Below are 26379 nucleotides of genomic sequence, written 5' to 3' on the forward strand. Positions count from 1 at the left end.
GAATTGATACTTTATCTGAAATTCCAGTAAGATGCAAAATAATGTCCATAAAGAAGAGCTCCACAGATTAGCACAACATGCCTGCACAGTTAGGGGACCCTGGATGACTCAGTGAAGCACCAGAGCGGTTACAAACATCTTTTCCTGGGATTTCTAATTCCCCACTAATACTTAAATGCAACCTCCAGGCCAGGAATGATTAATAGTCTCTCTTCTCTTTAATGTAATAATTCTCAGAGGGAACTGAACAAGCTTTTGAAATTGAATTACAAGAGTCACATTTCTGCTCTCGATTAAACACAAGTGATGAGGGTTGTGCTGTCTCCCCCACGGTAGGGGAGTGCTTTAAGTGGGTTGTTTAAAACATGGAGTTCTGTTTATATTTAAGTGCTTGAATATGACCCACTGTTTTCAAGGCCGTCCCAATGGTAGGACTGTTCAATTCGATGAGAATAGAGGTGTGATATATTGTAAGAACACAAAATTCATTTCAAACAACATTAGTACTGCTTGAATTGTTGCAATAAAGTATCATTTAACTTGAAGAATTCTTGGATGATGTAACAAATGGACAGGTCTGGATTATTGGATGGTTCACTTATGTGCTTTGCTTCAGTAGAAGCAAAGACAAGTTCACTCAGCTTTGAGATGAGTAGAGGTTTCCCTGAGGATCAGAACTAGACTGGTTTTGATTGCTTATGAAATCTTAGCATCCACACCAGGGTCTGGCATGTGGCAAATATTCGATGGAATGGATGGATGGGTGGATGGATGGATGGATGGATGGATGGATGGATGGATGATGGATGGATGGATGGATGGATGATGGATGGATGGATAGATGGATGGATGGATGGATGGATGGATGATGGATAGATGGATGGATGGATGGATGGATGATGGATGGATGGATGATGGATGGATGGATAGATGGGTTGGTGGATGGATAGACTGATGGGTTGACGGAATGATAAGGTATTGGAAGCATGAGGATAATTCAGCAGCCGATGCAGTTTTCATTCCATCAGTGCAAGGGGTCGGTCAGGGACTGACCCAAATAGGCATTCTTGGTATGTGAGATGCAGGTGGCCCTTGTGAACGCAGGTGTGCAGGCAGGATTCTGAACCAGCCCCTGGGAGGCTGACATCTGGGAGACCAGCCCAGAGAGATCCCTCGCCTTGAGTGGGAGCGGGGCTGCTCACCAGTCTCAGGCTAGTTTGAGAACTGGAGGAAAAGGGGTCCAAAGGAAATCTAATCATCTTCCCCCTGGAAAGACGAGAAAAGGTCCCCCTCTGCCCTTGGGCCTTAGGAGCCCTGTCCTGGGTCTTCACCTTTGTGACATGTATTACACCTCTGTAAAAACTGAAGAAGCCCCTGGAACTTCATGACCAGGACCATCTTCCTGAAGGATGTGGCTCATCTCTTGGGAATTAACATTGCAGTGATGAGCCCCTATCTCCCACTTTCCTGGAGGGTCAAGGAACAGCCCAGCATCAGTGGGGCCTGCCTCCGAGTTCCAGGATGACCTCCTGTCATAAGATAAGCACGAGAAGCTTATCTGTCCTTTCCAAGAAGGGAATGGCAACCCACTCCAGTATTATTGCCTGGAGCATTCCATGGACAGAGGAGCCTGGTGGGCTACAGTCCATAGGGTCACAGAGAGTTAAACACAACTTAACGGTTTTTAATTTTATTTCCCAACCTTGCCTGCACCCTTGAACTGGTCTTAATCCTGCTTCAGAGGAAACCCACCGGGGTCAATGCCCAGGAAATGCCCTTGACTGAGCCATAGACAGGGGTGGAGCTGTCAGGGAAGGAGAAATGGGTTGCATGTCCAAGACGGAGGCCCCCGACGTCCACTAGCAAAGGTTGTGCCCTTTCAGTGGAAATGGTCTGTTCACTGAAAACTGACCCCTGCAAGCCTGTGCTGAGCATGACCAAGAGGAAACTTGCTGTACAGTCACTCATTCGTGTCCGACTCCTCATGGCCCCATGGACTGCAGCACGTCAGGCCTCCCTGTCCATCACCAACTCACAGAGTTCACTCAAACTCATGTCCATTGAGTCAGTGATGCCATCCAACCATCTCATCCTCTGTCGCCCCCTTCTCCTCCTGCCCTCAATCTTTCCCAGGATCAGGGTCTTTTCCAACAAGTTGGCTCTTCGCATCAGGTGGCCAAAGAAGAAACTGTACAGAACTAGCTTGCTGCCAGGCTGGTATTTCCCCAGCCTTTCTCAGCTTAATACTGGCAAATCGTGAACACTGTTTAAAGACAACTGCGTGGGATGGATGCCTTCCATCATTTCACATGTTCCCCTTACCTCCTGAACTTGTCACGTTAATATATTTTTCCTAACTTTTTTGTTTTCGTTTTAAACAATCTTGGGCCAATTTCTGTTAGTAGGAAGGCAGCCAGGAACCTAAGCTGAGGACTGGGAGGTGGTCCAGCCCTGAGTAACTCCCTGGCCCAGCGACCTGGGGGCCAGAGTCTGCCCGCCCTGACGGGCAGCACCCGTCATGGTCTTGAACTTGGGCCAGGACAGCATTGTTGCCTAGAAACCTCAGATTCCTGTCGGCTCTGCTTTTAACTAAGAGAATTCAGAGGTCAACCAAACCAGAGCTGGTTTCCCCACTAAGAATGATTCCCACGCATCCTTGCTTTACAAGATTCCTATAAATTCCAAAGGAAGCTAGGCGTGAGCTACACGAAGGCAGGAGGAAGGCAGACTGTGAGCAGGTAACCTTGTTGCAGGCCAGAATCTTGGCTTTCTCTGCCCACCAAAGCCGAATGGAAAGTAGAAATAGAAAGCTGGCTTTAATCTTCAGCTGGCAGACAGGGGAACACAGGGCTCATGTCTCAAGAACTAGGGGCTTGTGTAAGACGAGGGCTACCTCGTTAGAATTTCTGTAGCCCTTCACAGAGCGCCCGCATTAGATTCCAACCCTTCAGTGTTCACAGAAAGCCTCGTCTGTTGTGACGTCCCTCTTGGATCGTCTCCCACCTGCTCTGACCATCCAGCCTCACATCCCTACACCTGGACGCAAGGTGGAGCCCCCACGACAGCGGGCTGAAGGGCGGGCAGCCCTCAGCCGTGGAGGAGCCGCGCACACCGGGAGCCCTTTGTCCTGGGGGTCATGCACACTCTCTTTCGATTCTTGATATTTCTTCTGTGAAGCACTTTATGCTAGAAGCACCTTTTTATAAATGTCACAGAGAAGAAAAATGCAAGTCATGAAATGGTGTAATGTACCAGAGGCCAACCCTGTACTTGGCTGATGCCTGCCGAAACATCCTTCTTTGCAGACACAGCCTTGAGAAAAAAAAAAAAAAATTGTGGGATATATGGAAACTGAGAAAACGTTTTGGTCAAGGAGAAATTAAAAAAACAAACTATTAGGTGCTGTATAAAAACCAGTGCAAGTTCAGTGAGGAGTATTTGTTCATTTTGTGCATTTTTCCCTTGAGAATTAATGATGGGAAATACCATCTAGTTCAACATTTTCCAGACTTTCGGAGATAACTGTCCTCTGTCTTCTTTCATGGGCCTGGGAAATTATGTTCTTCTTAAAAAATAGAAGAAAAAAATAGATCCAGTAGATAATTGCAGAATAAAGTCATAAACCTCAAATCCAGTGCCAGAGTGACAAGATTAAGTCCAGCCTGCCTCCCTTTCTTGGAGATAACTTGCAGCCGCTGTTTGAAGGTGCCCAGGGAGCTCTCAGGGGAGAATTCTGGAGGAATGGTGCATTTAGTAGGGAATCTGTGTTCTACAGCTTCATTTGCTCCCTCTTTGATCTCCCCACTAAAATTGCTAGTAAAAGAATCATTTCTCCGTAGTATCTTGCAGGAGTGGATTTTCCCTTTGAGGAGGAAGAGAACTGCTGAGCCCTGCTCCCAGACAAGTACAGGAAGTAAACCGGATGCTCCTGTTTACATAGATGCTATCTACATAGGAACCATTGCTTATCACACTCAGAAGTACGTAAAAACCTATGTAATGGGGTAAACCTTGCATCAGGGTCTGAAGAGGAACATTTCTAGAATTGGAGATTTTTGTGCACACGTTGGTGGAAAAATCAGTAATAGGATGAAGATCATAGATCAGCAAAATTCATTTTATTTGAGAAAAGAATTCCGAGGAGTTTTTATTATAAATTGTCCTGCATGAAAAACGCAGTTTTCTGGGTGATGTCAGCAGTGGGTCACTACTTAAGGCTTGTTTAAAATCCGGTGTCTGGGTTCAGACGCAATCTCCACTGTGGTCCTGGAAACAGCTCTCATAAGTGGTGCTTCTTCAGAGGTTGCGAAACACAGCTTTTGCTAAATTAATTTAGAATACTTCCTCTTTCTGTTGCAAATCACCATGCTTAAAAAGGGATTGAATGGATGTCGTCAGGATGTGTGGTGCTTCTCCCACGACCTCTGACACCACAAAATTCCCTAGAATGATTTATCTCACAAATGGCAAAGTAGAGAGAAAGACAATGAAAATTACTGACTTTGGTATTTGTCTAGATTTCTGACTCTAAATTGGGTAAAAGCAGTAAAGCTTTGTCTAGTCAGCCACGGTTCGTGAAGGATGGGGGCCTGGCCAGCAGTCCGGGAACGTCTACCACTCCCCCCACCCCCACCCCCGCCCAGGACGTCATCCCCCACCTGGACCCACACTGTCCCTTCCCGCCCTCGTGAGAGTCAAAATTCCTGGGGGAAGTGAGCACTCCTTGGGTATCGGGCGAAATGTTTGAAATGATTGCAATGGGGCCTTCACCTGGAAGAGTCTCGAACCTGCAGCCCTTGGAGTAAATACATATCAGTCCTCTTCCAGTCTTTGATGTTTTCTCATTTGAAATGAACTCGAGAGAAAAACTCACAATAGAAAAACTCACAAAAGCACGTATTTTCTTTCCTTTAGACACTATTGAAAAGACTACATTTTTGATATCTATTTTTTGAATATGTTATTTAAGGAAGTAAAATCAGGGCATAGACAGTAACCTAGGTGGTAATGTGTTTGTTTTCCAAGAGTGAGGAAGCAGAAGTGGCTCCGTGTCCAGGAGTCACTGGTCAGGGGCTCAGAGGGGGTTCCATGCTGCACTTCTTGTAGGAAGGGCACACGTGGGGCCTCTTTGGAGACTGGTTTCTCCAGAGATCATGCAAGTCCTTCTCAAACAGCAGGATGAGATGAAAAGTGAGCTGCAGAAACCAGGAAAAGAGCTGGGGAGAAAAAGCACCAACATGAAAGTCAGGAGGACGTGCGGAGGGGACAGGTTGCTGACCACACGGTCGGGACAGGAAGGGGGTCATGAGAAAAGAAGAAAGAAGAAAAGCATGTGCAGAGTAATTAGGGGGTGGATGGTGGGCAGGAGAGTGGAGCCCTTACAACAAAAGCCTGTTGTGTTTCTGGACAAGGGGACAAAGCAAGGCCCAAACAAAAATATGCAAAAGATCCGTGACAGTCCTTTAAAAATGGAAGATCGGGGCACAAGATTTAAAGGACAGATGGTGCTCTAAGGAGCCAAGAGTCCAAGATCAGTTCCGCTGAGCATCTTAGGAGAGCCACTGGATTTTAAATGTATGGACAGGATTCTCAGGGCCCCGAGGTAAACGAGTCCTTGATAGAAAGGAAGTAACCCAGGAATCCTCAGACTCTCTGTAGCCTCACTAGGTCATCTATGACCTAACAGATGCCTCGACTCACTGTTCCAGCGAGGCCCTTCACGGTCACTAGTGCCCCTCTGGTGGACCCCTGCCCTCCCCCTCACATCCCCTGGGCCCGAGGACCTTGGGTGCCCTGTCTCCATCACGGGTGGGTCTGTTTTGCTGACCCTCCTCTCAGAGTATCCCCACTCCTCATCCTCCACCCAGACTCGTTCCGTTTTTTAAACTTTGTTTTTTATTGGCTGCGTAGGGTCTTAGTCGTGGCACCTTCACTGTGTGCCATCTGCACTGGGCACACTGCTTCCCTGGGCACCTTCACGGTGTCCTGCGGGATTTGGGCAGGGTGCATGAACTCTCTGGATGTGGCTCAGGGGCTCCAGTCCTTGTGGCAGGCAGGTTTCATTGCTCTGAGACATGTGGGATCTTAGTTCCCCTGAACCAGGGGTTGACCCCACATCCCCTGCATTGCAACGTGATTCTTAACTGCTGAACCACCAGGGGAGCCCCCAGACCCATTCTTAAGACTCCACGTGGTTGTCCCAGGGAGTCCTCCCAACCACTCCTCCGCCCAGGCCTCCACTTGCTGGGCTGGCTCCTCAGCCTGGTCCCTGGCTCATGTGCCCCTGGACTTGCAACATCGGCGATACACCTACAACAAGCCACCAGCTCAGAACATACTTTTCAAAAGACCCTTATCTTCAGTGACCCTCATGCAAGCTTTATTTCAGTATATGATTAGAGCATTTCAGAATTTAATTTTAGTCTTTTCTTTCCTGCTGCATTAATTTGGATTTAAAATGAGTTGACCTCTCTTTGCTCTTTGAATGCTTCCTGTCCTTACCCTCTTGCTGTGCTTAACGTGACACACGTTTGCTCTCTGGTTTTTAGTATTGGTTTGACTTCTGCCTCACTGATGCTTAGAAGGCCAACCTGTATTCACGCTTAGTACTCTTCTTTTCTAAAAGCACTTTTTAACACTTCATTTAATGTTCAACTGTCTTCAAGTCTATGTACCTGCAAGTCCACTGGACGTAAGCTTTCCAGGCGGAAAGCTCAGGATTAAGTTCAATGGCTTATGTGGGTGGGGTTTGTGGTGCCCCAAATAATTATAACAGTAGCATCAAGGATCACTGACCACAGATCACCACAGAAAATATAATGAGGAGGACAAATCTGAGAGACTGCAAGAATTACCAACCCAGAGACAGGGAGTACAGTGGTAATGAACCCATCTGCCAGTGCAGGAGAGGCAAGAGATGGGGGTTCAATCCCTGGGTTGGGAAGATCCCCTGGAGGAGGGCATGGCAACCCACGGTAGTATTCTTGCCTGGAGAGTCCCATGGACAGAGGAGCCTGGCTGGCTGCAGTCCATGGGGGTCACAGAGAGTCAGACACGACTTAGTGACTAAACAGCAGTAAATGATAGAAGGTCAAGCTCTTGTTCCCTGAATCTTGAAGACTTTTCTGTAGGAAGAATGTGTCAGTAAGCAAGTAGGATGGAATTACTCCAGGAGAGAGCACAGACCATCATTCTTCAGTTATGATTTTGGGAAGATCAGTTCATCTTCATGAGGACTTTTAGCTTTTAAATAAACAACAATGCAGGTATTATTTGTTGCCTGCAAGGTATGGAAAATAAAGTCAGATGTACTTGACATTTTTCTGATTTTGCAGTCTGTATTTCCACCTTACCTGTGTTTTACTTTCACTTCCTCTCTTAACCACTTGCAAGTAACTTGTTTAGACATTGGATATTCAGTTCAGTTCAGTTCAGTCGCTCAGTCGTGTCCGACTCTTTGCGACCCCATGAATCGCAGCACGCCAGGCCTCCCAGTCCATCACCAACTCCTGGAGTTCACCCAAACTCACGTCCCTCCAGTTGGTGATGCCATCCAGCCATCTCATCCTCTGTCGTCCCCTTCTCTTCCTGCCCCCAATCCCTCCCAGCATCAGGGTCTTTTCCAATGAGTCAACTCTTCAAATGAGGTGGCGAAAATATTGGAGTTTCAGCTTCAGCATCAGACCTTCCAATGAACACCCACAACTGACTTCCTTTAGGATGGACTGGTTATATGTCCTTGCAGTCCAAGGGACTCTCAAGAGTTTTCTCCAACACCACAGTTCAAAAGCATCGATTCTTTGGTGCTCAGCTTTCTTCACAGTCCAACTCTCACATCCATACATGACCATTGGAAAAACCATAGCCTTGACTAGACGGACATTTGCTGGCAAAGTAATGTCTCTGCTTTTTAATATGCTGTCTAGGTTAGTCAGCAATGGCACCCCACTCCAGTACTCTTGCCTGGGAAATCCCATGGACAGAGGAGCCTGGTAGGCTGCAGTCCATGGGGTCGCTAAAAGTCGACTGAGCGACTTCACTTTGACTTTTCACTTTCGTGCATTGGAGAAGGAAACGGCAACCCACTCCAGTGTTCTTGCCTGGAGAATCCCAGGGACGGGGGAGCCTGGTGGGCTGCCGTCTATGGGGTCGCACAGAGTCAAACACGACTGAAGCGACTTAGCAGCAGCAGCAGTAGCAGGTTGGTCATAAGTTTTCTTCCAGGAGTAAGCGTCTTTTAATTTCATGGCTGCAGTCACCATCTGCAGTGATTTTGGAGCCCCCCAAAATAAAGTCTGACACTGTTTCCACTGTTTCCCCATCTATTTCCTGTGAAGTGATGGGACCAGATGCCATGATCTTCATTTTCTGAATGTTGAGCTTTAAGCCAACTTTTTCACTCTCTTCTTTCACTTTCATCAATAGGCTTTTTAGTTCCTCTTCACTTTCTGCCATAAGGGTGGTGTCATCTGCATCTGTGAAGTTATTGATATTTCTCCCGGCAGTCTTGATTCCAGCTTGTGTTTCTTCCAGCCAGCGTTTCTCATGATGTACTTGGCATACAAGTTAAATAAACAGGGTGACAATATACAGCCTTGATGTATTCCTTTTCCTATTTGGAACCAGTATGTTGTTCCATGTCCAGTTTTAACTGTTGCTTCCTGACCTGCATATAGGTTTCTCAAGAGGCAGATCAGGTGGTCTGGTATTCCCATCTCTTTCAGAATTTTCCACAGTTTGTTATGATCCACACAGTCAAGAGCTTTGGCATAGTCAATAAAGCAGACATAGATGTTTTTCTGGAACTCTCTTGCTTTTTCGATGATCCAATGGATGTTGGCAATTTGATCTCTGGTTCCTCTGCCTTTTCTAAAACCAGCTTGAACATCTGGAAGTTCACGGTTCAGGTATTGCTGAAGCCTGGCTTGGAGAATTTTGAGCATTACTTTACTAGCATGTGAGATGAGTGCAATTGTGTGGTAGTTTGAGCATTCTTTGTCATTGCCATTAGATATTAGCTTGTGCTCATTGGAAGAACTGCAGTGGAATGCATGAAAATGTGCATTTCGCTGAGACCTGAGTGGCCCTTGTTTGAACAGGAAGCAGAGATGTCTAAGTGTTCTCTGTCCCCTCCCGGCTTCATCCTGGTCACAGGCATTGCCCTCCTTCTCACCCTTAAAGGACATCACTTGTGCAATTGTCTGCAGTTGCTCATATCATTGCCACCAGAGGTTCAATTCTGACCAAACAATATCACAGACTATTCTTTATATCAGTGAGAAAGATACCTGTGTTCTGATTATACCAACAAAATACTTTCATACATGCTGTGCTATTTAAACAATGATGTATTAGAGCCTTCTAGTCTACTTTTCCAAAGAAGAAACCATTGGCATAACACATAGGTGTAATAAGATTATAGAGTTAGAAGTTGATGAACTAGAAAATATCACAATGTTTCAATGCTAAACTGTGTTCTTATTTTCATAAATAATTTCATAATAAAGCATTTTATGAGCTTTATGATTTGATAAACAAGGCCTTTTGTGAACATAATCCATCGGGATGCTGCATATAATGTCATGCCACAAAACAAACTCAGTGTGACTGTTGGTGAGACCCATCTGACAGCATGAAGTATGAATCTCAAGCCTTCAGTCCTAGTGATGGATTAGGAAGCATGGGTGTGATGTTATTGGACATTTTTTTATGACATGCATTTTGAATGATCTGAATAGCCTAGATCATTTCTTACAACTAAAAAACAATTTTAGTGACACATATTGATTTTGTTGTATAAAAATTTCTGCTTGACTGACTATTCTAATCATGCAAGGCACTGATATTTGTCAGTTGAAGAGTTTACCCTTATGGAATAGTGCACTGTAAGTCTTGCATTGATTCAGAGTTTGTTGTTTTAGAAATAAGATGGGAATACTTTTTGAATCTGTACTGTGGTCTTTCCTTGGAAGTATTATTTGATTTTACAATGGCTTTAGTATTTCAGTGAAGCCTACTTGTGTAAAGCTATTAAAATCGGCACTTTTTTGAATCTGTGATTTTCTGTAAATTGGCAATAACAACACGATTCCATCAAGAATAATACACCCCGTCCTCTCATTTACAATGAGGTGTGCACTGTGGGTTTCAGGTGATACACTTTCAAGACTGAAACGTATTTCCTGCAGGTGGCTAGGATTCCCAGCCTCCTAAAGGTAGGTCGCTGGGCAGTGGGGATTCACTTCCTGAGTCTGATGCCCTGTCTTCCTCGGACACAAGACTCCCATCCTTTTCTCTTTACTATTTAAACTTTTATAATCAGGCCCCTGGAGAGCAAGCTTGCTCTCCACCCCTAGGAATAAGAAGTCTGGGGTAACGATAGGCCAAGAATCTGTGAACCAGAGGATCCAAAGAGGTTCACAGGTAGCTTATGGTAGCATAACAAGCAAGGGAGGATTTTGCTAAGAGCTTTCAGTTATGGGCTCTGATGTTTATGGTTCTTTCGGTCTTTCTCCATGTTCTTCTGCTGAATTTCACGGTTATTTTGCTCAGTCCTCAAGCAGGCCTGGCGGGAAGCTGGCGGCCTGCTCAGTGCCCTTCTGCATGCGCTCTTAGTTTCAGTGTTAGTTTCACATCCCATCAGCAGAGGCCACAGGACTGGAAAAGTCCAGCTTTCATTCTAAACCCAAGAAGGGCAATGCCAAAGAATATTCAAACTACTGCACAACTGCACTCATTTCACATGCTAGCGAACTAATGCCCAAAATTCTCCAAGCACGACTTCAACAGTACATGAACCAAGATGTTTCAGATGTTCAAGCTGGATTTAGAAAAGGCAGAGGAACCAGAGATCAAATTGCCAACATCCATTGGATCATTGAAAAAGCAAGAGAGTTCCAGAAAAACATCTATTTCTGCTTTATTGACTATGCCAAAGCTTTTGACTGTGTGGATCACAACAAAATGTCAAAAATTCTTCAGAATACTAGACCACCTGACCTGCCTCCTGAGAAATCTGTATGCAGATTTCTGCATACAGATCAGGAAGCAACAGTTAGAATTGGACATGGAACAACAGACTGGTTCAAAATTGGGAAAGGACTAAGTCAAGACTGTATATTGTCACTACATGATGTGAAATGCTGGGCTGGATGAAGCACAAACTGGAATCAAGATTCTGGGAGAAATATCAATAACCTCAGATATGCAATGACACCACCCTTATGGCAGAAAGTGAAGAAGAGCTAAAGAGCCGCTTGATGAAAGTGAAAGAGGAGAGTGAAAAAGTTGGCTTAAAGCTCAACATTCAGAAAACGAAGATCATGGCATGTGGTTCCATCACATCATGGGAAATAGATGGGGAAACAGTGGAAACAGTGACAGAGTTTATTTTGTTGTGCTCAAAAATCACTGCAGATGGTGACTGCAACCATGAAATTAAAAGATGCTTGCTCCTTGGAAGAAAATCTACGACAAACCTAGACAGCATATTAAAAAGCAGAGACATTCCTTTGCCAGCAAAGGTCAGTCTAGTTAAAGCTATGGATTTTCCAGTAGTCATGTATGGATGTGAGAATTGGACTATAAAGAAAGCTGAGCACCGAAGAATTGATGCTTTTGAACTGTGGTGTTGGAGAAGACTCTTGAGAGTCCCTTGGACTGCAAGGAGATCCAACCAATCCATCCTAAAGGAAGTCAGCCCTGAATATTTACTGGAAGCTGAAGCTGAAACTCCAGTACTTTGGCCACCTGATGTGAAGAACCGACTCCTTAGAAAAGGCCCTGATGCTGGGAAAAATTGAAGGCAGGAGGAGAAGGGGATGAAAGAGGATGAGATGGTTGGATGGCATCACTGACTCAATGGACATGAGTTTGAATAAACTCTGGGAGGTGGTGATGGACAGGGAAGCCTGGCATGCTGCAGTTCATGGGGTCACAAAGAGCTGGACATGATTGAGCGACTGAAATCACATCCCATGTAAGCCACACTCACTTTGTTTAAAACCTTTCTGAATGGGAAGCTGTAACAAGTGGACATACCATGTATTGTGTTAGTTGCTCAGTCACGTCTGGCTCTTTGCCACCCCATACACTGTAGCCTGCCAGGTTCCTCCATCCACGGGATTCTCCAGGCAAGAATATTGGAGTCAGTTGCTACTTCCTCCTCCAATGGATCTTCCCGACCCAGAGATCAAACCCAGGTCTGCATTTCAGGCAGATCCTTCACTGTCTGAGTCACCAGGGAAGCCCAGCAAGTGGTCAGACAGCACTGGAAACATTTCAGACTCTGTTGAGTTTACTTTCGATGCACAGAAAGGGCTTTAAGTAGGAGGTGAGGGTCGCAGTGCAGCCAGAGCAGGGCTGCTGAGTCCAGAGTGAGAGTGGGGTGGGGAAGGGGGGCATTCCTGAGGCCAAGTGCAGGGCTGAAGCGACATTAACCTCTACTTGACACTTTGGGATCAGTTTTAGAGTCCAAATCATGGACCATATAGTTCTTTAAATAAGAGGAAAAAAAAGTGGTGTAGGAAAATACAAATAATTACAATTTTCAGAGAAGTCTTATTGCAACCCCATTCCCCCTTGAATGTAACCTTGGGTGCTCAGTCAGTAAAGAAAGTACCTGAAATGGAAGAGACCTGACTTGGATCCCTGGGTTAAGAAGATCCCCTGGAGAAGGAAATGGCAACCCACTCCAGTATTCTTGCCTGGAGAATCCCATGGACGGAGGAGCCTGGTGGGCTACAGTGAAGAGTTGGACATGGCTGAGCAACTAACTCTTTCACTTTCACTTCCCCAAATAAGAACAAACAAAATGCCCCCCACCCAACAAAAACACAAAACATACCAAAAACTAAAAAGGCAACTTTTTGCCTTTTGAAGTTATCATTTTTAATTCTTAGAACAAGTAAACTATCTCAGGTTCTGTGTTTATGAATTCTAGGCACTAGAAAAGAGGTTGTGCTTTATCTTAAACACTTAAAAAAAAAACTAAAAGAAGACATATTTTAAAAAGGAAAAGTTCTCCCTTTACAAGTTTCAGAGGGCTAAAGAGAACACGCCACTAAAGTCAGACTTTGAGCCAAGGAGCCCAGAGAAGCTGGAAGCAGTGCAGACTGGGCTACATTACCAACACCTGTGTGGTAAAAGTACAGCACTTCTCTCTTACCCAGGACAACGGCAATCTTGATTGTTAACCTATTTTGTGTTTCCAGATATAACCAGAAGAGAGATGTTTAACTTAGCAACCTCTTTTATTAAGGGGGGGGGTGGGGAGGGGAAGGTTAAAAAGATAACCACCTAAAAGAAGGAAGAGCTGGGTCTCTAACTGAGGAGTAGCCCCAGGGCAGGACTGAAGCCGCCTTGGAGGCGGAGTTAAACAGACCGGCCTTCAGTAGGTGCACTGGTCAGAACTCTCCCGGTGGAAGTGGTGTACCAATGGAGTGCTGTGGAGACCAGAACTTTCTGAAGAGCCGGCTCGGTGAGAGAGAGTCCAGCTCACAGCCTGTGTCCACTGCCACTGGGTGGAAAACTACCGGGGTCCAGCCTCGGTTGGATCCAGGGATTACCTCAGGAGGAATGGCATCAGCGATAAGGGAAGAGAGAGAGAGGAATAGAATAGAGGCTGATATTCCTTGGTTTACACAGAAAGCCAATAAAGCCCCAAGACAAGGGACTTGCACTGTTCACATAGGCCGCAGGCGCCCTCCCAGTCTCCCAAGGGAGTGAAGACGCAGAGCGCCTTCCCGTTCAGGTCTTAGAAGCCCAGGCAAATAAGCGAACACAGAGGGCTCCTGTGCTCCAAGGGATCAGCTTGAAAAAGAGAGTAAGAGAGAGAAAGAAAGAAAGAAAGAAAGAATGACATGGGGGAACCAGGCTTTCATGGAATTGATCCGTCTCTTTATTTTTCAGGGAAGCTTTTATACTTTACGTTGTACATAGAGATAAATGTAAGAAGCAGAGTCACGCAGGGTCAGCTGCTCTGACCCTTATCTAAAGACAGAGTGTTCTTTGCATACCTTTGTTCTTACAAGGGTCTTAGGTTTGTTTACAATATCTTCTGGTCTGGAGACCAATTAACATTTTATGGCCCCATCTTTCTTTCTATTGATAAATCAGTCAATTAGAAATATGTTTATCTATTGATAAATTAGTCAATCAGAAAACTTGTTTTCCAGTAAGATCTGCTTAGTCTTAAGATAGTGATAAAGTTACATTCTTACATAGCAATGATACAACGATTTATAACAAAGAAAGAGGAGTACAGTGATTTATAACAAAAAGAAAATTCATTAACTCAAAAGTCTAGTATTGCTAACATCAAAACTACTATATTTCTTTTTCTATATTCCAATTACATTGATTAACATACTCCCAGGTGCCTAAAGGATATGGAGTCCTGGTGGCAATCATTAACTCAGCAATGAAACCCTTCACCAACATGATTTTTATCTTTAGAAAAGCCCTATGCTAACTAAGACTTTCAAAATACTCCAAACTCGCTGTGCTGTTTATGGTTGAGAGGTTGTGAACAATCATGTGTGTAGTAGCAAGAGTGTGGATAAACCTGTCACACAAGCTAGACTGCCAGCAGAGAGGTTTGAGCTGAGACACTCCATTATATGCAGGAGACTATTAACTGGAGCTCTAAGTTAATTTTCCAGAGAAAAGTGGTCAGGGATAGCCCCTGTTAATGTCAGAAGAGTGTAGTATAACAGAGATTTTGGTTTTGGGGGTAGATGCTTGAGGAGATGCAGGGGAGCCCTTGAGTCCTGATCCGCCTTGCCCATCAGGCCTCCTCCGCATGACCTTGTCATGGGTGGGGTCGGGGAGTCCCTCGAGTCCTGATCTGTCTTTGCCTGTCAGGTCTCTTCCTCATGACCTTTGCCATGGGTGGGATCTCCCATGCTGGCTCCCAGCAGAAAACGCTATCCAGCAAACAAAGATGAGATTAAGGAGAAGGCCCTTGTATTAAGAGGACACAGAGCTAGAAACAGCGTTCAAGGCTGGCTCAAGGCAGGAGTGAGCTGGCGAGTTTCCTCAACAGCCAAAGGCTTCTGATTGCCCCAGAGGGCCTGCTCCTCTGACCAGCATTCTCCTTAGGGCAAATTAAAATAAAAGTGTTTGTAGGGCTCCAGCTGAGTAGAGACTATGTCCACTCTTTGCTTTTTTGCCTCAGAAGGAGACTGGTGCTGCTGGATTTTCCATTGACCCCCAGTGACAGGAATATTTAGGTGAGCGATTGGTCAAAAGAGGGTTTATATTTTACTAATGAGAGAGGGAGCCTGGGACTAGGAAAAAGAGAGCTCCGTCACTGTCATTAAAAAAGGATTCATTTTTGTGTGGCCAATTTGGTTTTAAAAACAAGGTTTGTTAAGGCCACAAGCATTGAATAATGTAGGTTAAACCGTGATGGCCCTATCTGCAAGTGTTGTTGTTGATTTACTGTCTGAAGCTAGACACCCATGCACGTGCAGAAAATACAGTAACCTTCCTTTTTGTGGCAGGCTAAAAAGAAAATTTCAATCCAGACACCACAACTTCAAAAGTGAGTTTCTGACAGCAAAATCACAATGTTCTTCTATGCTCCCCTTTAAAAAGGTAAAGGTAAGTGACTTACCTTTTAAAATGACTTTCGATGCAGAAAAACTACACCTGCCAATAAGCTGTAAAGAGGCTCTAAACATGCAAAGTTATGCAGAAATGAAGAGTGAAACTGTGTGAATTCTTAGCTTTAAAAATTTAAATTAAGGTTTCTGAGTGGAGAGCCTGTGTTGCTCCCTGAGACCAGTCCAGGTCTCATTTCTGCGGGAGAAAAGGGCATGATCATTTTCTTATGTCTAGGTCAGTGCAAGGTTAAATGCCAAGACTTTGTGAATAACGAAGGGCTTCCTATCAAAATGTTTGCTCAGTTCAGGATGAGGGGTGTCTGTCCTCTGTCTTAAGGAAGGACTCAAGGGTTTGCTGGCATCCAGAGGAGTCTGGGGCAGGGCCAAGAGGGAGCTGGGAGGAAGGGCCGTTGGCTCCATGGTTAGTGCCAGAGCTTGATCTGGGCCGGTGCTCAGGAGCCCCAGCGCTGCCACCCATCTGGGAGTTTGTTAGAAAGCAGGACTGGGCCTTTAAGAGCATCTTGTGTGTATCTTGTCTGCTAACAGCCTGTTGATTGTTTGCTACCCCTCCTGCTGAGTTAGTTACTTCACAGAGATCACTCCCTGCTACAGTGTTGAAATTAGTATTCAGAGATTAAAAAGAAAATTGTGTGTGTCACAATGTATAAATGTGTATGCCTGTGCTCAGTCATGTCTGACTCTTTGTGACCCCGTGAACCATTAGGCTCCTGTGTCCATGGGATTCTCCAGGCAAGAGTACTGGAGTGGGTTGCTTTTTTCTACTCCAGGGGATCTTCCTGACCCAGGGATCAAATTTGGGTCTCCTGCATTGGCAAGTGGATTCTTTACCACTGTGCCACCTGGGACGCCTGTGTGTAGCTTTTCCCCAGAAACCTAAGTGCAAAATATCATTAACAAATGGTGACAGTCGTAAGAAGTATTTGACACAGTCATACCAATGTGCCTGTCAGTTTACAAAGCCTTGGAACATTTTCAAAATGCCTGCTAGGTTTCTCCCCTGTGAACTTTAGAATCTTACTCATTTTTCTTTGCATTTGAATGTGACGGTAACAGGCAAATTCGATGATCTCCCGTACACCAAGTATCATTTCCTGCAAGCACAAGGATGACAATGACGAGTATAAAACACCACCAAGCCAGATGGCATAGATAGACGAGTAGGCACACTGCAGGGCTGAGCAGGCTCAGCACAGTGTGGAGAGCAGTGTGAGCGCCAGGACCCTGAGCTCAGACTTGCAAGTGGGATGACAGTCTGCCCTGTAAGTAAGAGTTCCTCTCCCCTTGATGGGATGAGTGCAGCCTATGTCCCACCACTCTGATGCAGAGCTGCAGGCTGTGCTTGGGTGCGGAGAGCAGTCCATGGGGTATCCGGAAGGGTTCCACAGGGTGTCGGGGAACATTGAGGGGAGGGCGCCCATGGGGCGTCAGGGGACAGTGAGGGGAGGGCGCCTATGGGATACCGGGGACATGGAATGCTTTTCCTTGGGAAAGGCCCAGAGGAGAAGGTGCCGCTCTTTCTGCTGCATGTTGTCAGTGTGTGCCACCGTGAAGTCATGGAGAGCATCCAGGTTCTTACCTCCCTTAGACAGTCTACTGCAAAAGTGAAACTTGTAGTTCTTGAGTGTAAATCACATTCTTATTTCTGAAGTCCATTCTTTTCAGCAAATTCATTACTTCGAACCATGCCACTTTCTGTGAGATCCGCTCCTTCGGGAATATGAGGGTTTGAAGGGGCTCATGTATGTCACAGAAATAGTCAATCATGTCTTCAGAACGGCTCCTGTCTCTCTTCTCTCTGCTCGGTTCAGTGCAGTCGCTCAGTCGGGTCCGACTCTTTGCGACCCCATGAATCGCAGCATGCCAGGCCTCCCTGTCCATCACCAACTCCTGGAGTCCACTCAAACCGATGTCCATTGAGTCGGTGATGCCATCCAACCATCTCATCCTGTGTCGTCCTCTTCTCCTCCTGCTCTCAATCTTTCCCAGCATCAGGGTCTTTTCAAATGAGTCAGGTCTTTGCATCAAGTGGCCAAAGTATTGGAGTTTCAGCTTCAACATCAGTCCTTCCAATGAACATCCAGAACTGATCTCCTTTAGGATGGACTGATTGGATCTCCTTGCAGTCCAAGGGACTCTCGTTTCTATTTCCTAGGAATGAAGATAAAGACAGGGGGCACTTTTGAGACTGGAGACATCAGTCCGCATGGCCCAGTCAAATCTGGGGACACTTCTGAGACCAGCGTGGAGCGAAATTGTCTCATCTGAGGTAGCTCTATGTCATCAGGCAGTGCCACAAGAACAGCCAGTCCATTCTGGCCCAATGGTTCACGATAACGACCCTTCTTCCTCCAGGAACAGACGCGTCACCTGTAAAAGGGAATAACCTTTACACCAAACACGGTCTCCAGCAATGCCACAGGTAGGGTGAGCCAGGTGCCACAAGATGGTTGTTGATCCAGCGATACCAAGATGGGTTTACAAAAGTAAAAAGGGACCAGCATGAAAATGCTTCTGAAATAGCTTCCTCCAAACATCGCTCTCCATGACGCTACGATTCTGTGACCAGCAGCGGGCAGTGCATGAGGCCGTGGGGAGCTGGTGGGCGAACTGGAGAATCTGGGCGGGGAGTGTCCCAGCTTCCATGCAGAACCCACTGTTGACTCATCCCCTCTATATCTTGAAATGAAGAGTTTGAGCGCATCAGCTGGTACAAGGCCCAGAGAGCAGGTGAGGACAAGCTGGGAGGGTGGCGAGGGGGCCTCGTGGCCACCGGGGAGCTTGGGGGCACTGAGCACGGGGAGCAGGCATTAGCAAGGACTCCAAGCTTTGTGGGGGCGTCTTTTCCAGTCAGGGCACTCGGCAAAAAATAACGGGTGGATCATCCGGGCCTGGAGTTCTGCTTGATGTGAGTGATAACAGGTCCCCAGAGCAAGAAATTGGTGAGAATCACTGTGTCTGGATTTTCGCAGGGCAGAGGTACAACCATCCGAGGGCTGGGGGCTGACTGCACTTTGGAGGGTGCTTGTTCTAGCACCGTCTGTACTGACTTCTCCCCAGCCTTGACATGCAGAGCATCAGGAGCTGTCAGAACACACGTTTAGAGGAAGTCACTGTGAGAATAGGAAGGGGCAGGACTCTGCAGAAATGGGGATGAGGAGGCAGAGCTGTGCTGGAGGGAGGGTGGAGCCTGGAGTCGGCAGGAGGCCCCCAGGCTGAGGGGTGGGGGTTGTGTGTGAGGCCTGAGCAGTTTACTCAGGGAGTCTGATCCTTCCTCCTGGGGGGACATCAGCTCCAGGACCCCCCAGGCTCTCCTGCACCTTCCACTGTCTTCACGCATCACGTGCTGCTGAAGATCACCGCTGGATCGCATTCCACCGGAGGAGGCTACACCCGGCTTCTGGATAATTTTCTCAGGAATGAGACAGCGGGTCAAGGGAGGAGATTTGACCAGGGAGGGGCATTTTCTGGAAGGTTATGAAAGTGAACCAAGAACCTGCAGGAAGGCTCCCTGCCCGGGAAACTCTGGGCCATGGTGGAAGCTCAACCCCATCTGTCACTGTGAGGGCCATGCTGGGAGCATCTCTCAGAGCTTTCCACCAAAGAGCAGCCGCTACCTCCTCTTTCAAAGAGGCTGTTGCTCCTTTCCCATCTTAGTCTTAGTGCTTCTGTTTCTGAAACACTTAAAATAGTCACCCATTTTTTGAGAACCCGTTTATTTTTTCCGTGGAAATGAGCATACTCAAAAATTCTGATTATGTATAGTAAAGTAGGTAAATTTTCATGTTAAAATCATAGTTTGCTCACCTAAATGCATGGGGTAAGTATGACTGCATTTTATCTGAAGTAGCTGACATTTTACATGCATAAGAACAAGAAAGAAATTGTCATCTTGGGATGGACCATTCTCAGAGCCCTGAAGCTCCTCAGACACGTGGAACAAGAAGTCAGGTTTAAGAATCAAAACAGAAATGGCCCCACTGACTACTGTGTAGTGAATTCTGAGGACGGATTCTCGAGGCAGAACTGTGACGTCAAGTGTAGCAGAGAGAAGATTTCTTCCACTTCCTCCCCAGCTTGTCTCCCAGCTGACCCTCCTGATCTAGAGACAGGATTTCGGGGAACACAGAACATGGAGGAGATGGAAACTGTCAGAAAGGGAGCCTCAGCCAGGTCCCCACGTGATGGAGAATTTCTCTCCCTCTTGTCACTGAGAAACGACATTAGCACGCAGGAAAGAAAATAGACTAATCTCAAAGCCCCCTGAGTCGTGTCTGAGCTTTCAGTTCTCAAATGCCTAAAGAATTAGTGATTGCTTCATTGTTGGGACATGAGATCTGACCAACACATTAAAGGTCCTTGGGAAGCTCTGAGCATCTGAGGACAGTCAACTCACGCCTGCCAAAAACATAATTGCTTGGAGAATCTGTTTCACCCAGTAACATCTGGCCTTTATGAATATGCATACATTGTGTTCTTTAGTGAAGTTTAAGGCAGAAAGTACATGAAAAAATTTGTACAAAATTTCTGGTATTTTGAACAAATTGGAAATCAAGGTCTTACAGAGAGCCAGTTCTCCATTGGTTATATATCTGTGATGTGATTGCCAACAGTAAGTACAATATCTATTTACTCTATGAAAGTCTCATTATGGCTAATATGGAAAGATACAGATATAATCTCTTACAATTAGACTGTAAGTCACAGGAATTATAAATAGCTAAAACCTTGCACATCTAACTCCACTTCTTAAAATGCATTTGCTGCCTGTGGGTTTAACCTGCAGGGCTAATGAACATTCATGGCAAATGACAAATACAGCAAACAGGTGATAGTGAAATTGTTAGAACTCAAATGATGCTTTTATTTTTTTTTTTTTTTCAGAATCTAATAGGCATGACTTTGAGTGAAGAGAGCCAACAAGTATGCTGAATAATTCCCTCCTGAACGGCCTGTAAAAGTCCTTTGAACTTGTCAGGAGAAAATAATATGCTTCTTACCAACTGCGGTAAAATGTAAGAACTTAAGACTTGATGTTTTCAGAAATGACATGCCCCAGTTTCCTGTGGGTACGTTGCGAACAGAGCCCTCTCCAGACAGAAATGCTGCTTTTCTCAGTTTGTCTTAGGAACTGCAGTCTCTTCCCAGCCTTGTCCACTCCAGGGCATATTCAATCTTAGGTTCCATTTCCAGCAAATTCCTCTGCCTGGTGACCGGCATGGTGTTCTTCAGCCCAGGGCTGATGGCTCTCAGCTACCTGCTGGGCCTGCTCTCCAGGGTTGGACAGGAGCCTGTCTGCACCAGCAGGGTTTCTGCTGAGCCCCAGGGCAGCCCCAGCCCCATGCTGTGCCGAGGTCAGGGCTGGGGGTGGGGGTGGATGGGGGCCTCAGAGGAAGCACCCGGAAGAGGGAGGTGGTCCTGATGCTGGGACCAGGGTTTCCTGGAGAAGCACACCTGACGGGGATGCTGACGGTACCACCGTTTACTGCGGTCCAGCTGTGTGCCAGGCACTGCCCACACTCCATATATATGACATTGCATCTCATCAATGAGTGACACTCCTGTTGTCCCATTGGAGCTGGGATTCACACTTGACTTGTCTGATTTCATGATGGAGGAAGCATGTCCCAGACAAAAGGAGAGGCGATCACGGAAATTTTAGACCCACTGGATGGCAGATTTGACTGGAAGGCAAGAGTACTTTTTTTTTAAATAAGAAAACATAATAATGCATAGTGACTGCCAAATTAAAGGGGGGAAGATTGCAATTATATCTATAGGTGGCCGAAAGCATAGGTTATAATTCAGCATCCATTTCTAGTAAAAAGCCTGAAATAAAACAGAAGCAGAGGGAACTTGCCTGAGTGGGATAAAGGCTAAGACCATCCAACTGTGAGCATAATATGAGACCAGCAGTTCTCACCTGAGCTTTTCCCCAGAACCAGCTAGTCTGTTTCTAGTCTATGATTATTCTAAAAATATCCCTTATGTTTCCCAGGCTAAGGGAAAGTGAATCTGGGTCTTCTGTTTCTTAAACTCATGAAAAGTTGAGAACTGTAGATGTGGAAGAAGTGAAGTTGCTCAGTAGTGTCCGACTCTTTGTGACTCCATGGACTGTAGCCCACCAGGCTCCTCTGTCCATGGAATTTTCTAGGCAAAAGTACTGGAGTAGGTTGCCATTTCCTTCTCCAGGGGATCTTCCCAACCCAGGGATTGAACCCGGGTCTCTCGCACTGCAGGCAGACGCTTTACCCTCTGAGCCACCAGGGAAGCCTAGAGATGTGGGTAGAGTGTTATAATAAAACCACTGATTCTCACAGGCAATGAAGTCTATCACCTTCCCATGTCCTTCCCTCACATCCTCTTCCTCAGACCTTCTAGAACCACTGAAATTTCAAAGTCTATTAAAAGTGAATCAAGGGCTTCCCGAGAAGCCCAGTGGTTAGCAGTCCGTTCTTATACTTCAGGGTGCATGGGTTCAATCCTTGACTGGGGAACTAAGATCCCACAGGCCACACAGTGCAGAAAAAAAAAAAAAAAAAAAGAATTAACCTCTAGATAAGCCTCGAGAGCATTCATAGCAACACTATCAATTTCTTTGTTAAATATGCTCAGAACTTGGTTATACTGAACTTCCAACCACTTGTATTTCTTATAATCAGCTCATAGTGTTTGTTGATTACAAATGTAAACTCACTTTGGCTAAACCATGTGGAGGTGGGTGTCTGTGGTCCCTGTCATTAGGACCATGTTTGTTCTGGGATCCCCGGTTCAGGAAGTGTGTGTGTGGGAGCAGGGGGAACATCTCCTCTTGCAAATGAACTAGAACCACAGGAAACAATTGAGAACTAAAAACAAACAGGCAAAGTGCTCACTCCAGTGCCTGGGCCCCGGCGAGCAGTGGACCCAAGTCACTTGTTCTGTAGCTGTTCCTGATGACATGGTAGAAACCGTATGCCTTTTGTTTTTACACAACCCTAGGATCATAAGGCAATAGCTTCTATTCTTAGATCACGTTCAGTTTGTTCTGACTCTGACATACTGGTTCGGGTGGTGTTCTAAGTGTCTCATAAGCAACCCTCAGTGCTCACAGCCTTAGGAAGGGGGCCCTGATGTCATCAGGTGACTGATGTCACCTCCCCTTTGTGGATGAAGTGAGATGCACATAGGGGCATTAGATCACTAACGCAGGTGCAAACTCACAGGCGTGAGTCAAGACTCAGGCTCTGGCATCCTGCTTCAAAGACCATAGCTTTACCTGCTTGCTGAGGGGCCTTCTTAATGTGAGGGGATCTGTAAACAGCCGGTGAGAGTTCGCAGAGCAGAAGTCAGTGTTGGAGCCTGGCCAGGCGTGGTGGGCAGGACCTGCGGCTGATCTCCTGGAGGCAGTCACACAAGCCCATGAAGGGCTGATGAAGCCGTGCGAGGTTGCCTTCCGCTCTCTGACCCGGAGCCTGTTCAGACTTGTTCTGACTCCCGGGAGTTGCCATGTCAACAGCGTACCCTCCAAGCCCACAAAGCATCTCCCATTGCAGCCCCCTGTGGACCTTCTATTAGTCAAGAGTTAGGGCACCCAGCCTGAGGAGGGGAGAGTGTGGAGAAAGGAAAAAGGCAGGTGGTCACTGACCCTTCATGTCCTGAAGGCTGAGTCTGTCAGTTGCAAAACTCCCAGATGTCCTGAATGCAAAGAAGACTCCTCTCTTTCCTCCTGCCCTCCTTTTTCATTTTTGCCCTCATCTTTTCACTGTTTGGAAGCTGAATCCAAATGCTTTACTGAAACTCGGTATTCATTTCCTGTAGAGAAAACTCTTCTTTGTAGACCAGGCTTTAAGCTTCATGACCAGGAAGGAGTCAGCATTCTCGGGAGAAGACGCAGGCGAGGTGGCAGACGTGAGTGTCCCTAGGGGCCGCCCTGGAATTCACACTCCTTGCAAACATATGACCCTTGCTGTCTCAGTTGGAGTCTCACCGCTGCCCTAGACACGGGGGTTCCTGGACCCACCTCAAACTTTTCTTTTCCTCCTTTGTGTAGTTGAAACAATTTGAGATGATCAAAAGAAACTGTCCTCCCAAATTAAAAGTGTAATGAAATTGTGCAGAGTCAGATGTACAACTGACAAGATTTGGCTTTACCATGTGAATTCACTTACCAGGGGCAAAGCCTCTCCTAATCAAACAGGTTTTTAAACAGAAAATGTTTCTTCTTTCCTCCCACTGGACTCCTCCAGGGATGGGCACGGGGGCTGGGGGCAGGCTGTGCCAGGTGAACGTCAGCGCTCCTGCTGGAGGCGCCCCTCAGCCTAGAGCGCAGGGGCCGGACGGGGAGGGGTCACGAGCGCTTCCCCAGACCCCGCCCCCAGTGACGTCACCACACCTGTGTCTGGAGGAGGAAGGAGCCTCCACCGAGAGGGGGCGCTAAGGGTCGTCATCCTGGGTTTGGGATTTTCCTTTACTTTAAGGAAAACTCCCTATTTCTGAGCATTAGTTACGTTTCTGTGTGTGTGTGTGTGTGTCGCTCATTTGTATCCCACTCTCTGAGTCCTGGATTGTAGCCCACCAGGCTCCTCTTACCATGGGATTCTCCAGGCAAGGATACTGGAGTGGGTTGCCGGTTCCTCCTCCAGGGGATCTTCCTGACCCAGGGATGGAACCCAGGTTTCCCACATTGCAGGTGGATTCGTTACCACTGAGCCAGCAGGGAAGCCCCATGAAAGGGTAAAAAGTACAGACTGTGGCATTAAAGATGTTTTAAGTTTTCGTTCTGTCTTTGTGATACTCAGAGTAAGCACTTCATTACCTGTACTTCAGCTGTGTTTTTATAAAAAAGGAAGATTCCCACTTGGTCCGTGAGGACACTTCCTGGGATATATTTTGCCCTAGATTATATATCACTCATAGTGTTTTGCCCAAGGTCCCAATCCCCAGAACTGAGAGAACAAGACATCCACAGCAATGCAAACGCAAAAAGGGAATTCATTGCTAGCTCAACCCAGGACCCTGGCTGCATCCAACACAGTGGAATAAAACCAGAGCCCCGAGCTCTATATTACAGTAGTAGTTATAAGTTTAGGACAAAGACAGGGAATTGGCAAGGTTGGATTGGTTACAAGGGTTTCTTTGCATCTATTGATTGGCTAGATATTCGCGCGCGCGGGCTTTCTTAGGAGATATCTATCTTCGTCCTGATTGGCACAGACCAGGCTACTGGGAGCATGCTGACAGGCTGAGTCCTCCCGTCAGGGTAATAAATTTTGATCCCGCCCGGGCAGTGTCTCAGCTGTTTCTGGGATGCTTGCTCCAGCCTATTTTAGTCATGGCCTCTATCAGGCCTCAACAATAGTTCAGTTAGCTAGCACATCATCCACCTGATTAGTTAAGCGCCAAACTTAGAAATGATCTGGAATAAAACACGTCTCCAATCCATATATCTCTTTCATCCATCTCGTATCTTGAACCCACGTCTTGCATCAAATCTTTTCTCCACAGAGGCCTGTTAAATCCAGCCCAAGCTGCTACCATTTCCTGTTTAGACTCTCACAACTGTCTCCTAACTCATCTCTACATTATCTGCTCACTCCTGACCAGCCCGTTCTCTCCACAACAGCAAAGATGATTATTTTAAAAGGTAGTATAAAACCCAGTAAGCTGCCCTTTTCCTTAAGTCTCTCAAGTGAGTCCCGTCCACGTGGCGTGGACTCTAATCCGGGCATGCAGGCTCGGGGCTACTGCCCATCCGGGCTGAGCCGACGGGAGCAGGAGCCCCTGCCCTGCTTCCAGGCTGATGTGGGCAGGCTTCCTGGTGTGGTCCCCTCCCGTCCAGCGACCCCGGGACCTCCGGAGGGTCTTGACGGTGCAAGGGCTCTCGCCAGACCCCCGCTAGCTCTCAGGCTAGGCTCCATCCTCTCGAGTAGCCTCCGTGTGATATGAAGGTACCATACGACCCCCATATGCCTTCATTTTGTCTTCTCTGCTCACTCTGACCATCTGCTGAAAGCTTTCACCCCACAACGACCACATAAAAAATTCTCTACCGTTCCATTTCTAATTGTGGCATTTTGGGTATAAAGATTTCCTTTACTGACATTTTAAAACTGTTGCGTTTTTGAAAAGAAATGCATTTTTTCCTCTTCTAGATAATTGTGTTGCGTTATCTGTAGACAGTTTTAGAAGAGATATTTTTAAAAATCAAAGCATGATAACATCCTATTAGGAAATGGTATTTCTAGTGAGAAAATTTTATTTCCAGGTCAAATGAAACCAACAGAGACCTATGGAACACCTTTTCTGTGATTTGTTATATATTCCAGTATTCTTGCCTGGGAAATCCCGTGGACAGAGGAACCTGGCAGGCTACAGTCCATGAGGCAGCAGAGAGTCAGACACAACCAAGTGACTAAGCACACACACACACAGTCATTATAAAAATACAAAGAATATTTAAGAACTTTCCTGCTGATAAAAAGATTATAATAGAGTCTAAGGAACAAGATATAAATCCATGATGAGTAAAATAACAATATATCACAAGATTCTTTTTTAGACTTACTTCCAGATGAATTACTTTGACATTAATTGCTTTAGCAATTCCTGTGGAAGGACTCTAGGAGAAGGTAGGATTTGAACTACATTTTGGGAGGCAGAGTTCAAGAAGCCAGACGTCAGAAGAGCACCCCCAGGCAGGTGACCTGGCAGGTGGGCATGGGCGGAGGTGTGGAAGATCCAGGTGCATTTATAGGGAAGAAAGTAAACAGCCTTA

At 46.3% G+C, this 26379-nt stretch overlaps 1 pseudogene; it reads right to left on the reverse strand.

Moving 5' to 3' along the window:
- Nucleotides 1-16555: 16555 nt before the first annotated feature.
- Nucleotides 16556-18160, reverse strand: LOC120880847 (annotated as a pseudogene).
- Nucleotides 18161-26379: the final 8219 nt, after the last annotated feature.

This window comes from Oryx dammah, unplaced genomic scaffold (assembly GCF_014754425.2).
Source record: "Oryx dammah isolate SB20612 unplaced genomic scaffold, SCBI_Odam_1.1 HiC_scaffold_22, whole genome shotgun sequence".
NCBI lineage: Eukaryota > Metazoa > Chordata > Mammalia > Artiodactyla > Bovidae > Oryx > Oryx dammah.